Genomic DNA, 21,976 nt, shown 5'->3' with positions numbered 1-21,976 from the left:
TCATAAACTTTATTTCTAAAAGCTGCATATTATTTTATCTTAATGATATATTTTGTTTAACTACTCTCCTTGTATTTAGTATTTAGGTTTAATATTGAACTATTATTATTGTCTGTGATAAACCTGGTAATGAAAACTTTTTCTGAATTGCCAATTCTTTTCTTAAAGTTGATTCCCAGAAGTGGAATTACTGGGTTTATAATATTCTTAAGGCTTTTGACATATATTTCCAATTTGCTTTTTTAAAACATCACCAGAAAATAATGAGGATGTCTGTTGTGCCCTATCTTTGTTACCATTTTTAATCTTTGCTGTTTTTAGGATGAATCATATTTCATTGTTAAGTTTGATTTTCTTCAATTACCAATGAGAGCGAACATATTTATATCTCTGTTAACAACTTGAATTTTCTATTTCTGAATGTTTAGTCACGTCCCTTGCCTAGTTGGGGAGGACTTTACAGCACATTGAGTTTTGAAAGAATAACTAGAATTCTTCAGGTGGGCAAGAGGGGAAGTGCGATTAAAGAAGAGGCAATGGGGCGTGTGAATACGGAGGGGTGACGGGCGAGGCCTGTTGTGGGGCCGTGTCTGTTGTTTGGCATATAAAGCAGAAGGTACTGGGGAGGGCAGAGGGGAAGGAAGGGGGAGTCATGGGATGACAGAGCTGGCAATGGAGGCAGCAACCAGACACTAGAGAGCCACAGAGGGTTTGTGAACTATATGTAAGATGTTAGTAGACTTGTAAGGGGACTATTTTGCCTGCTGTTTTTTCAGCAGGTTGGGAGCTTCTGTTGTATTCACATAAGTGTGGTTCATTTTAAGCATTTTTATCTCTTCATTCATGTATAGTACTGTGTTAGTTTTTTTAAGTACCTTGGCATTTGGTAACAATAAAACCTGCGTTTGAATAGTCTAACGTTCAGATTATTGATTAAACTGTTTCATCCTTCCCGCACTGAAGTTTGTAAGATCTCCCTTTCGGTTACTAGGAGAGCCTGAGTGTGAGGGCGGCTCAGCACCCTAAACTCAGGCAGTTGCATTCCTGTCAAGTGGGAGAGGCCAGGCCACCTACTACCTTCTGCAGGGGAGGGGGGCGCAATGAGAGGCTGTGGAATCAGAGTCCAGCTCAACACCTTTAGGAGCCCATCTCAGTCTGTTCGGGCTGCTATAACAGAATGCCACACGCTGGGTAGCTTATTATACAGTAAGCACCTAATGTTAAGCTTTTGGTTGCTGAGGCATCCATTTCAAAGACATCGATCCGGAATAAACATATAGTCCGCTGTACAACACAGCTACCAGTAACACACCTGGATAAGAAGCTAGTCCCCCGCCCCACACCGTGAAGCTCCCCTTTTAGAAAGCCCTGTGTAGCCTGGGTAACTGACCCCTTGAGCGACCCTGCTTCTTTTCCCACGCTCCAATTCTCACTCTTAGGTTTTAAGTTCACCAATAAAGAGTGAACCTGTGAATCCCTGGACACCCCACTCTTGACTCCAGTAAAGGCAGAGCCCCAGGTCCAAGCTCTCTTTCTCTCTCTACCTGCAAACTTGCTGTGTGGCCCTGTGTGGCCCTGTGTGTGCCCTGTACCCTCCAGGACTTGTGTGTAATGAACCTTGTTTTTTCAAAGTTCCCTGATGGCCGTCGCTGAGGTGCGTCTTGCAGTCATAATAAGAAACACAAGGGCCAGTCCAGCGGCAACATTGGCTTTGGTTGGAGAAATGTCTGTGGGGACCGTCACAAGTAGCACAGGCCCAGATGAGTGCCCTAGGCACTCCTAGCCAATAGCTGACTATCGATAGGCTGAGACTGACGGGAAACACTTATGAACAGGAAAACTTTATGTCTCCCAGTTCTAGAGGTTGGATGTCCCGGATCAGGGCACCACAGTCAGTTCTGGCGAGAGCCCTGTTCCTGGTTCACAGGTTGCACCTTCCTGCTGTGTCCTCACGTAGTGGAAGGGGCTGAGGATCTCTGTGGGGTCTCTTTTATAAGAGGGCTCCGTCTCATGACTTAAGTACCTTCCAAAGGCCCTACTTCCTGGTCCCATTATCTTTGGGGCTTGGAAATTTGTGGGGGACACCAACATTCAGACCACAGCAAAGCTCTAGGGTTGGGCTTTCCACAGAGGGGCAGGATCAGCTTTTTCTCACCTCTGCCTTGGAGGGGTAGCCGCTCTCTGACCTGGCCAGCGCCATGGCCAAAGGGTCCTGGACAGGGGCAGGGCAATGAGCCATCAAGGACTTACGTTAAATCTCAAAAAGCACGGGAGGTGCAGGGACTCAATGGCTTCCAATTTGCAGCTCCTATGGCTTAGGGCCTCGAATGCCAAGTTCTAGACCAGAGCCTACCACAAACGTTTTGATTAATCTTGGGAAAATCATGAAACTTCTTTGTCTCTAATGTCTCCTGGGAGTAGGTTTGGTAGATGGTGCTGTGGCTAAAAAGAGTGGATGCTGGGGTGAGGAGGGTGAGACCATGACAAACGTGTGGAACATGAACTCTTCTATGTTTTTATCTTATTCTTTTAGGTAAGTGGTTTTCAACCCTGACTATACACCAAAATCAGCCAGGGGAACTTTAAAAAATACCAAAGCCTGTGCCTCACCCCAGAGGTTTTGATGTGCAGCCAGAGTAGAGAACCTCTAGTCTACCTCCTTGCCTCACCCCAAAGGCCATGAGGTCACTTGAAAACAGCCTCAGCACTGGTATGGGGCAGTGAGGGCTTGCCAGATCTCCCTTATGTGGGCTCCCCTGGCCTCCAAAAAGGCCCAGCCCTCATCACTTGGGGACTAAAGTGGCTCTTACCATTGAGGGCTTTAACATTCACAGAAAGCAGCCACTTCTAGGTTATGTGAAATCATGACAGAAGTTCCCCCTCCTGGGAAACTGTCACCAGAATAATGCTTTATAGATAAGAACAAAGCCACGCAGGATCCAGCCCTCCCCGTAGGCAACAGATGGCGCTATTGGCCAATGCCCTGCCATTTAAGTGTCTGCCAACTATTCTTTAATGCTTAGCATAGTTGCTGCATTTGTGCATGATTTTGAGATGTTTTATGAACGTTTTTGACTCCACATACTTTGGAAGTGCAAAAGCAGCAAGAATATTAAAATTATTACTGAGAAAAGGAGCATAATTATGACACAATGAAAGTAGAGATAATTTTAAAAAACAGAAGGTAGTGAGAAAATACGTGGAAGGTTACACATACATATGGAATTAACTTTTAGGTGGTAGAAACAATCCCCAGGGGCAGAGTGAATTATGAAGCCTGAGAAAAGTGTTGTGCCTATGCAATTGACAATAACAAGTGAGAGATGCAGAGACGGATGAAATGGAAAAGTTGATAGCGAGCGGCTAGAGCATTACAGTACTTGGTGCATGCTTTATCCTCACCACCAACCATCCAAGTGCTTTCCTTTCTTCTGTTATCGTCCAGCCAGCCAAAACCAAGCAGTGTCAATTTTAATTCTGGAGAAGGCTGGGGGTATTTTTTTAGAACTTGGAACAAGCATGGTAAAAGTTCTGCTACTTAAACTTAGGGAATAAGCCATGGACAGTTTTGTAATGTTAAAGCCAGTTCAAATCTGTATTACTTCAAGGTGTCCAGGCAGCCGGTCTGATGTAACCTTGACTGCTGGGAGCTCTATTCCCACCACACCTGCAGAAATGATTGAGGAGATGAGTCAGATCAATGGATTGAATGTAGATCAAACAGGCCCATGGTAGGAAAGGTACCTGATAGAATGGATCAGCAAGAAGGCAAAGGAGAATACTGACACATTCTTGCATCAGCAAGAATGATTTAAAGCTGTGAGAGCCTGACATCTTCTTATTTACTGAAAATGCGTTGGGGAACTGCGAACTCAAGGCCTTTCAGACATCTTGAATTTATAGGGTATCAGTCAGGATTCAATCAGGGAAGCAGAGCAAGTAGGACATATATATTAAGAGATTTATGGCAAGGAATTGGCTTACATGATTGTGGGGACTGACTAGGCCAGTCCCAAATCCATGGGGCAGGCTTTCGGGAGGGGCAGGCTGAAGCCGCCGTCCACAGGCGGAATTTCTTCTTCTTCAGAGAAGCCTCAGTCCTGCTTTAGGGCCTCTCATCTGATTGAATCAGGCCCACCCAGATTATCTAAAATAATCTCCCTTACTGAAAGTCTACCAATTATGGATTTTAATTACCCTTACAAAATGCATTTACAGCAACACCTAGACTAGTGTTTCATTGACTAATCAGTCATATAACGCAGCTATGGTCTAGCCAAGTTGACACATCAAAAAGACTATCACAAACAGTGTTTTGGAAGCTAGCTTGTTTCTGAGGAGAAGAGCTTTTAGATTAAAATTTTAAAAATATATATATCTTATTGACTGCAGGAACTAGACGCCTTATGTAGAAGGCACAGACGTCATTGTCTGGAGGATCTGGTGAGATTCTTCTTATGCACACAAACTCATTCATTCATTTAGTTATTCAACAAACATTGAGTACCTACAATTTGCTGGTCACTGTAGAAAGTACTGGGACTATGAGAACATGGTCCTTGCCCTCTGGAGGCCCACAGTCTAGTGGGAGAGACAGAGACACTGAAAACTTCAATACCCTGTGGCGACTGTGCCATGGTAGGTCAGATGGGCCTCTAAACTAGCTTGTGATGTCAAGGAAGGCTTGCTGGAGGAGGCACTTAAGCAAGCTCTAGACTTAAACCTTGTGGCACGTGGCTTCTAGGGGTGGAGAGCACAAATGGCAGAAAAGTCATTGTAGTGATGGTCCTGGCCCCTAGCCCACGCTGACCCCACCCCAAGCTGGTGCTGATATTGTCAACACATTGTAAAGGGCAAGCCCAGGGCTGGCTCTTACAGCTCACTTCTATTTTACAGTGTTTCCATCTCTGTGTCTTTCAATGTGGCTGTTAATGGTGTGTCCCTGGCCCCTCACTCAAGCCTCCAAGCCTTCATGGAGGTACTGTCTCGGCCAGATGTGAGAGTTTGCTCTGAGACTGACAGCTGCACATGGTCCAGGTGTCCAGAACAATGGCTTTCTCTTCCCATCTCAGCTTGACCGGCTCTTCTACTTCTCTTGGAATCTATCTGTTCATCCATTAATCGTTTCTAAATTGTGTGTCACTTAAGGATAGAGATCATCTTTGAGTCTATCGTACCTGGCACAGTTTTATGCCATAGTAATTGCTCATTAATTGTCTGATAAAGACAATGAGAATGAAATCATCTGAGGCTTTGGGAGACAGATAATTGCAAACAGCCACACCATTGGTGACAAAAGATTCCCATCCCCTACCTCTGGCTAGTTGGTTCTTTAGGACTCAGCTTATGCATCATCTTTGCTAAGAAAGCCTTTCCTGCCCCCCCTCATGTGAGTTGAGTACTTTCTTCTGTTACCATTGAATCCTCTCCATACTTTGGTCATTTCTCTTACTGTGGTGCGTTTAGTCTCTCTAGAGGCTTGGGAGTTCACTGAGGTGAAGGGTTGTGTTCTTATAATCTTTGCCAGCATGGCTCAGTTCCTAGCACAATGCAAGCATGCCATAAACAAATTAATAGCATGATACTCATCCCTACTTATTTTTGTCTTAACATTAGCCTCATGGCAGGTAGACCGTTCTGTAGAGGAAATAATGCTTAGACGTGTGCTTAGAAATTTTTCCTGTGTCCTTGTCATGTAGGTAGAAAATGAAATGGAGTCAGGAGGTGTGGTCTGAATTCTTGACCCTGTATTTTCTTAGAGAAGACATGATTCCCAGAGTTCACTTTTTTGAAGTTTCTCTTGAGCGGATGCTCTGGCTCTACTCAAGCTGTGTCCCTCACAGGGCTGGGCACATAGGAGGTTAGGTGGCATCACACAGTGACAGCAAAATCTCAAAATGTTTATGCGTGCCTGTAATCCTGCAGACTCCTTAAGGGGAGCAAAATGTCTGAATTCATTTTTGTATGTCTCAGATCTTACCCAGAGTAAGGTACTCAATAAATATTTATTGATTTAAATATCTGTTGAGCATGTACGCCCAAGGTTGGGACAGGGTTCTGGTTTTATTGCCCCTAGTTATTAATCCATCTGTCAACTCGACCATTTCCTGTTGCCATGAGGTGCCTGGCAATGAGACTCCACAGCACACACATATGGGAACCCAGCGAGGTTACCTTTTTAGATGGTGAGTCAGAAATACAAAAACAATGGAATTCTGAGTTGTACATTCCAGGGAGGACATACACAGCAAGGTAACTCGTGTTTAATAACGGGCTCAAAATTGTGAATTGAAGCATGAACTAACACTCTGTGTCTTCTGGAATGTGACTGCCAAAAAGCCATTGCCATGGGGGTAGGTCTGGGTTGGTTCAGCAACTTTCAAATGCCAGCTGGACTACAGGAAGAGTTTGTTGCATTAAGTAATTTATGGGGTGTTAAGAAGTTCCTTAAGCTATTATTAAAAACACGCAAACTCCTCCTTGGTTAGACCTCTAGTAAGTCAGACTTCTAACTAAGCAGAACTGATAGGCTGTCTTTTGATGTTTAATGAGTCCTGCAGCAGATGGAAGATGTGATAGGCAGGGCCGTGCTGGTGATTTACTGGTCATGAAACAGAATGATGAGAGCCCTCTCCTGAAAAAAGAAAACGTAGCCAAAAAGACAGGTTTCCCCCTGGCCTTCCTCTCCCACCAATCCCTTCCCCTTTCTTTCTTGGTGCATGTGTTTTTAATTTCCTCACCCCCGTGCCTCTCGGTACTGGGATCATTTCCATTCAGGCACACACAGAACACTGCAAACTAATTAGCCTTGGATACAGCCACAGGAAGCCAGGCTGCCAAGTTCTCTTTCCCCCACAATTCCTCAACTCTCTCAGCCTGCCTCAGGCCCGCGGCCTTGTGCTGGGCCTCTCTGTAGAAGTTGCCAGTTCTAATTTTGCAATTTCCCTTCACCTTATCAAATATGCCCCAAGCCTGCCAGCGGCCGGAGTGGGGAAAGCTTTGGAGTCGTTCTTGTCCTCTGGACTCTTTCCCCTGGCCCCTTCTCCGCTTTCTCCCCACAATTAGGTAGTCTTGTTTGGATACAGTTTCAGTGTTGACTTGTTAATCTGACCTTGGTTAATGCTTTTTAAAGGAAAGCGTTGCCCATTATGCAAACTCAAGAGAGTTCCCCATTGGTCTCTTCCACCCCACTCGCATCTCCACCTCCCAGGGGCCCTGCAGCTACGACTTTTCTCAAAGGTTAACCCATTTTCCCACGAGCTGTAGGTGTCAACTCTTCCCTAACCAGTTTTGATTGAGAGCCCTTGACACTTAGTGAATAGAGCGTGAAAGGGAGATGGAGAGAGGAGAGCCTGGGCTCTGGATTCAAGCAGGGGAGGCATGGGGCACAGGCTTCTGTGTAGGGGCACCCCTCCGTTGGGATCCCCAAGTCAGAGGCAGCAATCTGGTAGCTCTCAGGCCACAGCTGAGCCACAAAAATAGAAAATTAGGGGGCCAGCCCGGTGGCGCAGCGATTAAGTTCACATGTTCTGCTTCTCGGTGGCCCAGGGTTCACCAGTTTGGATCCCGGGTGCCGACATGGCACCTTAAGGCACACCATGCTGTGGTAGGCGTCCCACATATAAAGTGGAGGAAGATGGGCATGGATGTTAGCTCAGGGCCAGCCTTCCTCAGAAAAAAGAGGAGGATTGGCAGTAGTTAGCTCAGGGCTAATCTTCCTCAAAAAAAATTAGTTCTCAATATTTAAAAATCAGGAGGTATCGCTGGCCCCGTGGCTGAGTGGTTAAGTTTGCGCGCTCCGCAGCAGGCGGCCCAGTGTTTCGTTAGTTCGAATCCTGGGCACGGACATGCCACTGCTCATCAGACCACACTGAGGCAGCGTCCCACATGCCACAACTAGAAGGACCCACAACGAAGAATACACAACTATGTACCGGGGGGCTTTGGGGAGAAAAAGGAAAAAATAAAATCTTAAAAAAAAAAAAAAAATCAGGAGGTATCACATAAAAATCCAAATTGCCTGCTTCCTAGGAAAAAATCAAATATGGTAACATTGGGCTAGCATTCAGGCCTGCATGACTACAGTCGGCTGGAGCTGAGTAGCTTCTGCACCCTGGAGGTAGAGAGTGGACTCTCCAGGTCACTACAGCCCCCACTCCTGTCTGTTGTCTTATTAATGATACCTGCGTGGCTCCTGCAAATGTTTGAATTTGCCATTCTTGCTCTAAGAGGAGAAAGGGAAAGTTAACAATGAATCCTAATAGACTTGGCAAGGCTCTCTGCATGACTCTCCTTCTTTTCCGGAGTCTTTTCATCACATCAAAGTACACACCACGTTACAGCAATTGCCTGCTGAGTTCTTGGGCTTCCTTCCCCCTTAGACTGTGAGCTGGCTGAAGGCAGGGACCCCAGGTGTCTGGTTCACTGTTATCCTCCCAGTGCTTTGCACAGTGCCAAGATGCTCAACACATTTTTCTTGGCGGATGTTGATGATTTCCTTTCTCATTCAGCAAATGTTTATTGAATGCTCCACACATCTTGCTAGGCATTATGTGTGATTCAAAGGTCATGAAATGTCTCCCTTAATTGAGCTCAGAGAGTAGGAAATATGGGAGTAGGAAGTAAGATATGCATGAAAGGTAGAGAATTCAAGAGGTTAAGAAGGATGGTTTTGGTGGAGCAAGTTCTAAGGCTGAGCTTCTCAGAGGAAGACACACTTGCGTAGGGATTTACAAGTTGAGTAGGAATTGGGCACAGTACTCACTAATTTTTTTTTAACCACACCCTTTGTCTCACCTCTGCATTACAGGGCTCATCCCCTGGACTCCAATTTTCATCTATCCAAATCTGCCAGTGACCAAAATATATTAATTTCTCATAGTTGCATAACGGCTTTGTTGTTGTGTGGTAGGAGACCAGCCAGTATGGAAATTCCTCTCTTGGGCTATGTTCTGTGCTTGGAATTCCCCTTCCAAAACGCCTTTTGACATAACCACTATTTACCATTTCAATGGGAATAATCTCAGGGACATTTGCTCATAGGACCTTGCTCCAGAGAGACAGAGAAATTGTGATTGTGAGGGTTGCAGGGAGGGGAAGGTAGTTGACTGGGAATATTTGATAGGACTAAAATATGACAAAGAAGGTAAATCTTTGCCTAACACATTTTCGGTCATAAACATTGGCTGGTACTTGAATTATTTTAACACTGACATAGACTCATCAAATATATATGTGAACTATGATCAAATCATGGTGGGTATCATCAGAAAAACAACACAGAAGGGAAGGGATTAGTAATTTATTATACAGAGTTCATATAGAAGTACTCATCCCAGGAGCCCTATAGAAAGATATCTGCAATAGTCATGATCTTTAAGATCTTGGACCTCTTAAAAAAAAAAGAATTCTGAAGTATATATATGTGTATATATATAATGAGGTATATATCTCATAATATTATAGACGTGTTTACTAGAAAATAAAAATTTCAGATCCAGAGAGGTTTAAATTTTCACGTTAGACATTTTGTCATCTATAGGAAATACACATGTTGCCATTCGCCCCTCCTATGCCCATTATAGACATTGATAACTGATCACAGACCTTGTTCCTATTGTACCAAGGTTTGTCACTAAAAGACTTCTCAGCACTCTATGCAGCTAGCCACTCCCAATCTACTGAAGTTAACATTCAAGTTGAAATTTATTTGCCATCATAATCTACATCTTCATAAAAACAATATGTTTTGAAGACATGTTTTAGATCACATAATACTTATAGACTGCTTATAGAGTACTTCACAATTAACATGCATTAGACAGTTTAATCCACCTAACATCCCTACAAGGAAGATACAACTCCTACTTTACAGATAAGGACACTGACACTTGGCCACTATTAATGATAATGTTAAGAAAGATGGATACTTCACTGCTAGTTAGTTCTCTGGTCTTGGAGCCAATGGAGATCTGATTATATTGTGAGAACCCCAAATTGCTAGGCTATACTAGGATTTGCACAGCAGAATTTCTTAGATAAATCTAACCCTTTACTCTCTTTTCCCAATCTCTCACTCTGATTTTTGGAAACATACACACATATACACATGCTCTTTCTTTTGTCTTTTCACTTAACCCTTATGCCTCTTTTTTTCTTTCTCTTCTTTCTATAAAGCTGGGTATCTCTACAGATTATAGCACAAGACAAGACTTCTCCACACCAGTGTGGAAGTAGAGCCCTTGCCCAGCCCAAACCACCAGCATTCAGCTCTCTCAAGGGGGCACAGTTCAGCCCTCACACTGGGTAAAGCTGCGCAGGCCAACAATCCATATCCAATAGAGGTCTGTGCCTTTGGAACTTTTGGTCAGAATGATCCAGATGCAATGTGAGCAACTGGGTCGATTTGTCTTCTTGTTTCCAAAGAAGAATCAGGTAGAATGACCAGCTCAAAATTAGCCAGAAGGCTCATCTCCAATTGTAGGAGCAACTTGGCAGTTAGATATTTTCCAGCCACGCATGTTTCTTCCTTTCTGTGTCCTGCAGAATAAGATAGGATTTAAGTAGCTCCAGCTTCCATAGCATCCATGAGAGAGGGCCTAAGACAAGAGGCTGAGAAGGGGACAAAATTGGCACATATGTTACTTTGAAACACATCGCTCTAAGAATTGATGTGAGCATTAGAGGATTTCTCTCTCTCTCTGTCCCTCTCTTTCCCTCTCTTTCTCTTTTTCTCTCTTTCTCTGTCTCCAGTATAACTAGTTTTGAAAAGGCATCAATCCTTAAAGAGTCCATTCCATTTTTGCCCTAGTATTTGGGATGAGTACCTCCATAGTTTATCAGCACAGGTGTTCTGAGGTTTCAGTGGTATTCAGCCACCAGACCAAATAAAAATCCCAGTGAATACAGTTGTCAAGACATCATAATCCTAATAAAAATAAAGGTTAAAAGTACATAACTGGACTTTTTAATCAGGACCTTAAATTGTGAAGTAGGCTAGATCTACATGGATCAAGCTGAGCCACGACCCAATGATATTTGGCCTGTATGTAATCTATATAACTAAATTTTTTTCAATTTGTTGTAGGTAACTTGGGGACTGCATTTATCCAGTAATGGTGGAAATTGGACTTGAGAATCTCCTTCTCTGAAATCCTCCTGCAAATCCTAGGAATGGCTTTCTGAGGTGTATCTAATTCCTAACCTCATATGATCATGGTGCAGAAATAAATCTCTCTCCTTTTAAAGAGTTATGTTGATTACTAGAAGATGTTTCTGTGCGGTCTTCTTAAACTGTGTGCTCCTAATCTCCCCAGGGAACCGTGAAATCTGCTTATTTCTTAAGTAATCAGAGAATTATCACACGTAGGGGGGAACTTTGTGTCCCATACCTTCTTTCAGTTACTGATTCACTATTAACCTCCAATAAATGAATAACTCGCATACGCATTTCCACTACATTATTCATTTTAGTAACTGTTATCACCCTCTATAGACTTGTTTTTCTGTGACTAATGACAAGCTGAGCTGCAGATTTGGACACTAGTTGAGGAAATCTGGGTTATATTTGACTAAATATGCTTCGACTAGGAGTCTTCTTGGTAGCAGGACTCAAACCCAAAGAGAATTGTTAACAGTTTATTGTTAAATAGAAAAACATTTCATGATTGAGTTAGCAATCATCAATATAGCAATTGTGGAGTACTGGCCTAGAAGAACTACTTCCTTTTTGCTGTTATCCATTTATATCGTATATGGCTATGTTCTAACAATAACAATAATGCCCTCTATTGTTGAGAAGCAAAACCCCACACAGCATACTGGATATGCCTGCCTCAAAATTTCCTGAATTATTTACTCTGATACAAGTTTTTAAAATTAGATGGATAGCATTTTAGTTCAATTTATTCTGTAGTAAGGCAGAAAACCATCTATGTGGTTGTTATTGTCCTTGTCATCCTTGCCATCATGATCCTCAAAAGTTCATCTTTAAGCTTTTAAAACTGAAGCTATATTTGGTCTAGCTGGCTGCTGAGGGTAACATTGATTATAAGTAATTAACTGATATAATTAGGCACTTTTAATGTTCAAGGCTATTGGTAGAGAAATGTATTTTGATTCATATAACAATTATTTGCGGAGTGAGTGCTTTGTGCCAGCAATGAGCTAGATGTTGGAACACAATAATAAGACAGACATAGTCACTGCCTTCAAGGCACTTACATTCTAGTGGAAAGACAAGCAATCTAATAAATAACATAATTATTTAATTAAGACCATTAGAGTAATAGCTGTCTGTGCTTTCATTTCACTTGAATCAGAATTCTAAAAAGACTCTCACCTCTGAGCATTCTGCTGCAGACATCAATCAGACAATGGCCAAATGTTTACTTCTCTTCAAGGTTCACTCTTCACAGAGTTATTAATGTTTTAAGCACAGAGCCCTAAACTTAGCATGGAGGGTGAGAGAGAAGAAAGCAGCTTGTGTTTCCATTTGTTGGTCACTGTTGGATGAGTTATGTATTTTTAACAAATCGTTTGCTTTCTCCAGGATTCAGTAGTCCTGTTTATAAAACCAACTCCTTTACAAGAGCGAGGCAACAGTACACAGTGTGATTGTTGGAATCACTGCAATCACACTCCTCAACGTGTAAAGAGGGGATGGGGCTGGAAACCCTGGCCTGAACACCGAGGTTCCCACAGATGAAGACTAGGCCTTTGGGATGACACAGCGCCAGTGTGGCCATCAGGAGGTATGAGTTATGGTTCCAACAGAGCCAGCTCTGTAAATTTGGGCAAGTCAATGAACTCTCCAGTCTTAATTTGCTCTAAAATGAGGGGAAATGGAAAAGATTTCATGCTATTTTTAGTAACATAAACTTTTCTTTTGTAACCTTTACACAAAATATACAATAAAGCAGTATGGAAGCAATATTGTAGAGTTTATAGGAAGGTGAGGATAAGAGGGTAGATAGAGGGAGATGGATGCCTGACACCCAGCCTGTCTTACTTCACTCCCTGTAATGACTCCTGAAACACCTCTTTGGAACCCCGTGAGCTCCATGATGCACAGTTTGAGAGGCAGTAAGTCCCTTCCTTGCTAATACCATGTGGGTTAATATAGGCACCAGGAGCCAGACCTCCTGAAGGTGCAAAGTGGAATGGTACCATCACCAACTCAAGTCAACAAGCTCCCAGTCAACAGAGCAAGACTGGAGAGAGGCATCAAGTCCAGGAACAGGGAAACCTGATAAAGTGACAGGAGCCTCCCCGCCAGCCTTTCACTCCAGCCCCAACAATGTACCCATTGTGTGCAAAACAAGTTGCACCACTAGATGGAGCCAAGACATTAGCAGAAGGAAGAGTGCTGAGGTCTCTGGAAGCCTATGCATACATTGCATGAGAACTGGGTTCCTAGAGAGGCTAAAAGGAAAAAAAGGAAGGGAGGGGGCATTGTGGAAGGTAATATGTCTGTATTGGTCTCTGCCTGCAGAGAGATCACTTGAAATGAATTGAGAGATCACTTCTCCATTCCACTTAAGCCCTTTGCCAAATTTAAAAGTAAAAGGCTAAGTATTTAAGTTACTGATGGTCTCCATTATCCCCCATAGAGTTCTTGGGAGTCCCTTGCAGACTCTGGTTTAATAGGAATATTACTCCACAGGAGGAAGGTGTGAGGGTGAGAACAGCCTTGGAGGTTGTCAAATCCAACCATCTCAAAGTGGCCTCCTAACCTTGGCTTATATGCCTCTAGTGATAGGGAGCTCACGAACACTTGAGGAGCCCGTTTCCTTCTGCCACATATATTCATCATAAAAAAATTCTTTCTTTATATTGAGCCAAAATTTGCTCCCCTATAGCTTCCACTTTTTGTGTCTGATTCTGGCCTCTTAAGTTGCAGGGAGTGAGCCTAATCATCTTCATGATAGTCCTTCAAGTATTTGAAAAGAGCGACCATGTTTCCTGAGCATCTTGGGTTTTCCAAGCTGAAACCTCTTCGTTATTGCTTGCTCCCTGAAACAGACTACAGTATTTTCACTGTGACAATAACATCATCTTTCTCGTAACCAATCAATGTAATATAGCAAGGGATTTTGATCTTAGATAAACAACAATAAAGGGAGTAAACACAGCATCATCTTATAATGATGAATAGTTTCAGATGACCAGAACACAAGAGACATGGAGGCACCATGGAAGGCAAAGGCAGAGAGTGTAGGAAATGAAGCTGGGAAAGGTGGACTGGGCCAGGTTGGGACAGGTCGTATATTCCTCCTTGTCATCCGTCTCTCACCCATCCATATTTGCTTTATTCTTTTTTTTTTTTTTTTAAAGATTTTATTTTTTCCTTCTTCTCCCCAAAGCCCCCCAGTACATAGTTGTATATTTCTCGTTGTGGGTTCTTCTAGTTGTGGCATGTGGGACGCTGCCTCAGCGTGGCTTGATGAGCAGTGCCATGTCCGCGCCCAGGATTCGAACCAACGAAACACTGGGCCGCCTGCAGCGGAGCGCGCGAACTTAACCACTCGGCCACGGGGCCAGCCCCCATATTTGCTTTATTCTACCAACAAGTATCTACTGAACAGTTGGCACTGTACTAAGCCCTGGGAAGAAAATAGTGAGCAAAACAGATATAGTCCTTGTCCTTAAGCAACATGCATTATTGTGGGGATAAAACAGACATTAATCAATAAAATCATATAAATATAAGTGGCAGCAAGTGCAGGATGTAATGTAACAGGGGGCCTGATCAGGTTGCAGAAGGGATGGTCAGGGAAGGTTTCCCTGGAGGAAGGAACATTTCACTGATATCTAAAGGAAAAGAAGTTAATGGCTAGGTAAAGAGGAAGTAGGTGAGGTGGAGTGGAGGAGAGCGCTGCCAACAGAGGGAACAGTATGTACAAAGGTTCTGAGGTAGAGAAACTGAAAGAGTGATGAGGCACCTGGGGCTGCCGGGGGAGTGAGGGTAAAGTGATGAGAAATGAAGCTGGGCAGAGGCAAGATTAGGGGACCTTGAAGACCAAACTAAACTGTTTAATCTTTGTGTTATCATCAATGAGAAGCCATTGAAGGAGCGTTATCATAAAGTTTTGCGTTATCATAAAGTTTTTGCAGTAAGACATGACTAAATCTATGTTTAGGAAGATATTGTGGCAGCAGATATAGGAGATTGGACCAGGGACACAGTTGGCACAGGGAGAGCCTGGGGGTAGGAAGGAGAATTAGCCAAGTGTAAGATGATAAGGGCAAATCCAAGACCAGACAGTGATGAATCATAGCTTCAGAAAGTACCAGAGAGGAAGCTGGAGCAGTTACTATCTTCTCATTGTGTGACTGAGGCCCTGGAGGGGAAGGAATTTAAATGACTTACTCAAAGTCACACAGCTGGTTGGTAGAACAGGGAGTAGGGGAAGCAGGATCCAAACTAAATAACAGTCTTCTAGTTATCCTACCTTTTTTATGGAAAGGGTAACTTGGGCATATCAGGAATGGGTAATGTCTAATGGTCTTCTTCTCAGACAGGGAAATGTAGGAGCTGAAACCCAAATGGTCACTGAAACACGTGCTTCTTAAACAGGAACAGGGTTTCCACAAGATTAAACTTTGAGTAGGAGACCTCTGGATTTTCGGGCTGCTCTTCGTTAACTTGCTTTGTTGTTCTCTCTCTCCGCTGTAGTGATTGTAAAAATAGATGCAAGATCTAGAAAGGATTTGGTCCAACATTTAGTCTGGTATTTTTCAACCGTGTGTCACAGCTTAACAGGGAAGTGCATACCCTTTGGAGACGTGCTGCTAAATGTTCACTGATGTGTGAATTCTATCTCTGCTATAGGTGAATTGCCTTTATGGCAATGCTGTCTGACAGAATATGGAACTGAGCAGGTCATGTGATCTGATAAGAAGAGATCCCTGGGACCAGAAGTTAAGAGTGTGACCTTTACCAGAACACACAAGAATGTTGGGAGTAGGTAGGAGAAGTCAAGATCAGGGCAGTAATTATCTCCATCAACAGCCACCCAGAACTAAGGGGGGATTGGGTGCTTAGAGCCCTGTAGGACCCTGTCACAGGTACTGTGAGACACTGTTGTGCTGACAAGGTGATTATGGTCTAATTAGTGTGACTTGAAGGCTTTTAATCCTTTCAGGTGTGCTGCCAGAACTCCCAGTGTACCTTAAATCCCAAAAAATTAAGAACCACACTTCTAGTCCATGGGGAAAGGCATGGTGACCACGTGACACCAAAAAGGATCAGAACTCAGTTTTCTATTAAAGCTTCTACTGCTAAAACCAACCACACAGAGGCCCTCCCATTTAGAAGTACAGCAACAACAAATGTGAAACTAAAAATATATAAGATAATACTTGAAACCTTAAAGTTTAAAAGGAAACCACTGAAGATTTTAATGCCAAGTTTCCAATTAAGGATTTGATTCCAAATATTATTTTATATGTTCCTCCAAATAAAATGTTAAGACGATGGTAGGTGAGAATCTGCCCAAGGTTGGTCATTTATCAATGATGAAGAGGCTTTTTCAATGTCAAAATCTCCAGAAGCAAGAGAAATATACTCAGTGTTAATGAGTGATTGCTTAGAATGGACAATTTCCATCTTAAGAAATTAACTTGTTGTATCAGGCCCATCTTATGAGTCTCTGCAGATTCTCTCAGCCTCACCTGCTTCCTAGGTTCTTACCCGCTTGCTGTGCTCTCAGGGTTGCCAGCTCTGCACTAGCCAGATCTCTAGCTCCTCCCACCAATTCCAGATTGGGATGAAGCACCACACCACAAGACATGGAATCTGGCTTCCCCAGCGGCTCCCCAAAGGACCAGGTCACATAACCCAGAAGTGCTGGGGAATTACTTCCATGGGGAGAACTTTAACCAACCAGAGACAGAGGATGGGAGGGAGGCCAGCAGATAAATTCCCTCCCTATTTCTGTGTTTGATGGTCTGTTCTGAGGCATGGTTTACTGTTCAGCCATGGACAACCAGCTACGACTCTTCATGAAAGAGTGGCTTGGATAATACAACACCTTGAATTTGCTTGCCAACTTTTCCTGCCTCACTCCCTTTTCTCTCACTCTTGCTGCCCTAGGATCTGGGACTGTACCATCCAATAAAGCATTAGTGCTCAAATCTAGCTTTGAGCCCTATTTCCTAAGAATCCTTCTCTGTCCTTCTTTCTGCTGGTGAATTATTTCCTTCCCCAGAGATTTGACTCTAAAGGGTAGACACATATGCATTTTAAATGGTATCGCACATCTTTGTCTAAGAAGGAAGAATTTTACCTCTGAGGGATTCATGGATATATAAATTTCAGCGAGCATGATTAGGGCTTCAATAGGATAAAATCATAATTCTGATGCTCTTTTTTTTTTTTTTTGGTCAAATATTGGCACCTGAGCTAACAACGGTTGCCAATCTTCTTTATTTTTCTTCCCAAAGCCCCGCAGTATATAGTTGTATATTCTAGTTGTAAATGCCTCTGGTTGTGCTATGTGGGACACCGCCTCAGCATGGCCTGATGAGCGGCACCATGTCCATGCCCAGGATCCAAACCAGCAAAACCCTGGGCCGCTGAAGCAGAGTGCACAAACTTAACCACTGGGCCACGGGGCCAGCCCCTCTGATCCTCTTTTTGATCGATGCTGCAGTGTTGAACTAAGAAAAGCACAGAGATAGACAGATATATGGAATGCCTTTATTTTTCCAGAGATAGGCTTTTGGTGCTTTTGAAATATTTCTCTGTACTTTTTCATGGTGAAAACATGCATTCAGTCTTCATTACTAAGGGTAATAGAGAGGAGCCAAAATCTGAGGTGTCCATACAGAGCTCCTCAATGCCTTGGAAGAAGGGCCAGCTCCCTCCTGTACAATATGGGAAGCACTTACCTGGGCTGGGGTACCATTCTGTGTGCTTTATACACCTTCATTTAATTACTTTTCACAGTGATCCAAGAGGTAAATGTTATTGCTACTTCCATTTTCCAGATAAGAAACTCATGTTCAGATTGTGTAGGTCATGCCCACAGTTACAAAGCATATGAAAGGAGCAAAGCCAAGTTCACCTGAGCATGAAGGGCTTGCTCTCTGCCCACTACACAGAGCCACCTCCTTCTCAAGTGTTTCATTCAGGGTGACAGGTGGCTGCCACTCTCAGTTTGTGGATAGGGAGCACAGGTTGAGGAGGTGAAAAGAGCGGTGAAGACGGCACACGCTACAGGAATAGAAGAGGAGGAAACCTCCGCCCTGCCCCCAGGTCCCTGGACAGTTTTTCCACCCTGTCCAGTCACCATGCTTATATCCCGCTGTGGCAGATGTTCAAAGTCTAGGTCCTGGAGTAGCTTTGGCTTCTACACCTTGTCCCTCACAAACTGGTGGGAAGGAGGGGCCCTGAGGCAGCGTCTCTTTCCTTCACTGGATCCTGGAAACCCCCAGGGGAGGGAAGGGGAAGGCTGGATGACTTGGACACTATTCTCTCTGCACCGTGTATCTGGACTCATCCCTGTGTCCCTCACCTTCAACCAGAATTTAACCTTCCACCTCCTCATGTTTCACCAGGTTTTTAGCAAATTACTTCCTCACATTTTATTTAGACTCTTTTTAATTACTGAGGAGAAACATACACAGCATCTTGGACTCTAAAAAGTTCATGGCAACTAGCTTTCTGCCTTTGATCCTACTGCAGTCGGGGTAGCAACCTTCCACCCCCAGCCAAGATGAGTCACCTCCCTGCCACCTCACAGTCAGTGCCACCCTGAGTTAGGCCGGCATCAGTCAGTGTGACGAACAACATGATGCCTTGCCTCTTCTGGCTGCCCAGTCCCCACTGGGGAGCACCTAGACCCTCTCTTCTCTTTTCCTCACACTCCTCCCTTCCTTGAAAACCTGCAGAACAGAAAGAAAGCAGATAAACAATGATGTAAATTTTTCTATTCACTCATTTATATGATAACCATTTCATGGCCTACTGTTTGTCAGCCACCAGGATAACAATGAGTGTGATGTCATCCCTGACCTTGGGCTGGCATTCCATCCCAGAGAACAGCATGTCCTAAGGCAGAGGAGAATCACGCAGATGTGGGTGAAAAGCCACAAGGCAGTTTGGGACCACTGAAGGTTAACGTGTAGGCAGGGAGGGGCAGGCACAAAGACCAGCGGCCAGGCCATGGAGGGAACATTGCCCCACAATAAGGCATTCAGACTTCACCCTCTGGTCACCAGGAGCCAAAACAGTTTTAACTAGGCTAGTCACAAGATCTGTGATGCATTCTCACTTTTCAGTAGGATGCACTTTTTTAGTAGGAGAATCTGGTTTACGTTGTTGCCTTTCCTGGGAGAGGTTTATATTCTAATAAGAGTTAAGACTCCAGCTAAATGGGGCTGGCCCAGTGATGTAGCCGTTAGGTTCAGGCACTTTGCTTTGGCAGCCCGGGGTTCGCGGGTTCGAATCCCAGTCACAGACCAACACACTGCTCATTAGGCCATGTTGGTGATGCATCCCACGTATAAAGTAGAGAAAGATTGGCAACAGATGTTAGCTCAGGGCCAATCTTCCTCACCAAAAAAAAAAGAGGACTCCAGCTAAATAAATGAAACTCTACTATTAGAATTCAGGACTCACAGTACAGGCAGGGGAGGGATTTGGGGAAGAGAGATTGAGACCTGGAAATCACACTAGGAGAATCACTCAAAGCTTGACTTCTACATTCCCTACACCCTGCCTGCCCTGTTCTCTGTAACTGGAAGAACATTAACAGCAGAAAGAAAAACCAATGTCCCTGAGCCCCATCCTCACCCCTAGCTCCCACTTCCCTTTGTTAAAACTTTCTGTAGAGAGCAAGGACTGAGAGGATCAAAGCATTTACTTCCTTCCCTTTGATGTGTGGTCAGAGACAGCTCTGATATCAGAGGCGTGTTGCATTTCATTAGACCTGATCTTAAACTTCCTAGAGGTCAGGCAACCATGCTTCTTTAACCTGGCTGTAACCAGGTTCACTTCACTGGAAAGATCAGCACTCTCCAGCTCCCTTCAAACCCGTTAGGAAATTATACACGTAAAGAAATTGGAGTGTAAATATCTTTTCTTGTTCTATACTGCTTTGCATTATGGAGCCTCTGTTCAAGCTTGCTTTTCTGCCCAAACAGCCCCGATTCTGCATTCTGGATTCATACGCCTTGCTCATGTCAAATTTTGGAGCCTCAAGCAGGTATGAAAAGGGGTAAGTTCTGCTTTGAAACCGGTTGTTTTCAGCTGAGAGCCCTTGTTTTCCCTAAAACAACGTCTGCAGCCTCAGCTGATTGCAAGCCCTGGGTTTTCCTTCAACCGAGTTGGGCGAGCTCTGGATGATGGCGCTGGATTTGCTAGTGGTACTGGAAGCACCACAGTACAAACTCCAATTAGCCTCTCTCCAGAGAAAATATTGAACTACAAATTTTCTCCTGTTTATAAGACAAATGGTTTAAGCTGTACAAGCTGCACTTATGCCCTGAAGGAACATGTTTCTTAGTACATCTTGATTTCAGGCTGCATTCAGAACTTGCTACAGGAAAGTGCTTTTAATGGAAAAACCAAGAATTTCATGAGTTAGGTCTGCTCACTTCCCAGGCCAAGTTGGGGCTCAGGCAAATCCCCGGGCTCATCTCCTCCGTGACTGACCTCATCATGTCTGCAAAATGGGGAAGTAGTTCTTGACACCACTCAGTGGGGTCAGATTCCCCAAATTTATCCTTAGGATATTAAAAAAAGAATGAGAGTTGTCATCCAGAAGGAAAAAAAAGAATGAGAAGTCTGTTGGACTTCCTTATAATTACTTTATGCTTTCACAATTCTTCTTATTTTCCATTACTAGAGGAAAGGATCCTTCTATTTCAGTGCTTAGGGCTTCTAAAAGTCTTCCTCTAGCCCTGAGTGGGAGTGGGCCTCATGGTCCTTTTCCCAAGGGCCCCTTTCTTGTCTTTGTGAGTCTCAGGGCTGGGTCTTATACCTTCCTCTCTAAGCTGCTCCTGACCCCTTGGTCCTCGCAAGTCTTGTTCCTGTCTGTAGAGAGCAAGGCAAATGCCCCTGCTTTGTGGTTGTCCCTAAGAACAATCACAAGAGCCCTCTGCTTGGTGGAGTTGTCTCCCTACTGACCTTTTGGAGATGGGGCTAAGGGAACCCCTGAGCATGGGATGTGCTGCAGCCCTTGCTCCTGATGCTCTTAGCTGATGCTGAAGACATGACTTGCAAACAGACAACCTGGGCTTAAACTCCTGGCTCTGCCGCTCACATTCAGGTGACCTTGGCAACTCTCTTAACTGTGCTCAGCCTAGTTTCCTCACCTATAAACCTACTCAGAGCACTGTGTGGGGATTATGTGAACCAAGGCACTCTCACTTCCCCTCTGAAGATAATCTCTCACTCCTCTTCCTCTTTCTTCCTCTCTCTCCAATCTAACTACAACAAACTGATGATGGCGTGCCCCATTTGGGCCTTGGCCTAAGCTTTTCTCTTTGGCTGGAATGCCCTTTCCCCACTTGCTTCCAATCCTATCCTCAAAACTCAACTCTATTTCCTCTGGGGAGGTTCCTCTGAGAGTTAGTAACTCCCCCTTCTGTGATGCTCTAGTACTCCAAATATACATCGTGACGTGATAAGCACTGCAGGTTTATCTACCTGTTTCAACTAGAATAAGAAGAGCTCCTCAAGGCAGGGAGCAAGTCTTTTGCGTCTTTCTTATCTTAGGTGGCACTTCTGTTAATAATAGCTACCTTGAATTTACTATGTGCTAGGAATGTGCTGCTCAATCATTCATTAATTTGCTCACTCACAAAGGTTTATTAAGTACCTGTAGTAGTCTATAATTCCTATTTTAAATGCTTACCATATGTATGTATCCATACATTCTGAAAAGTTTGGCATTTGCAATTTCTAATACATAGGATAATCATGTCCATCTGCCCTCTGTACCACTGGCCTTCGTAAATTGGTAAATGC

The sequence above is a fragment of the Equus caballus genome, chromosome 5 (assembly GCF_041296265.1).
Source record: "Equus caballus isolate H_3958 breed thoroughbred chromosome 5, TB-T2T, whole genome shotgun sequence".
Classification (NCBI taxonomy): domain Eukaryota; kingdom Metazoa; phylum Chordata; class Mammalia; order Perissodactyla; family Equidae; genus Equus; species Equus caballus.
The sequence above is the reverse complement of the archived record's forward strand: the minus strand, read 5'-3'. Positions refer to the sequence as shown.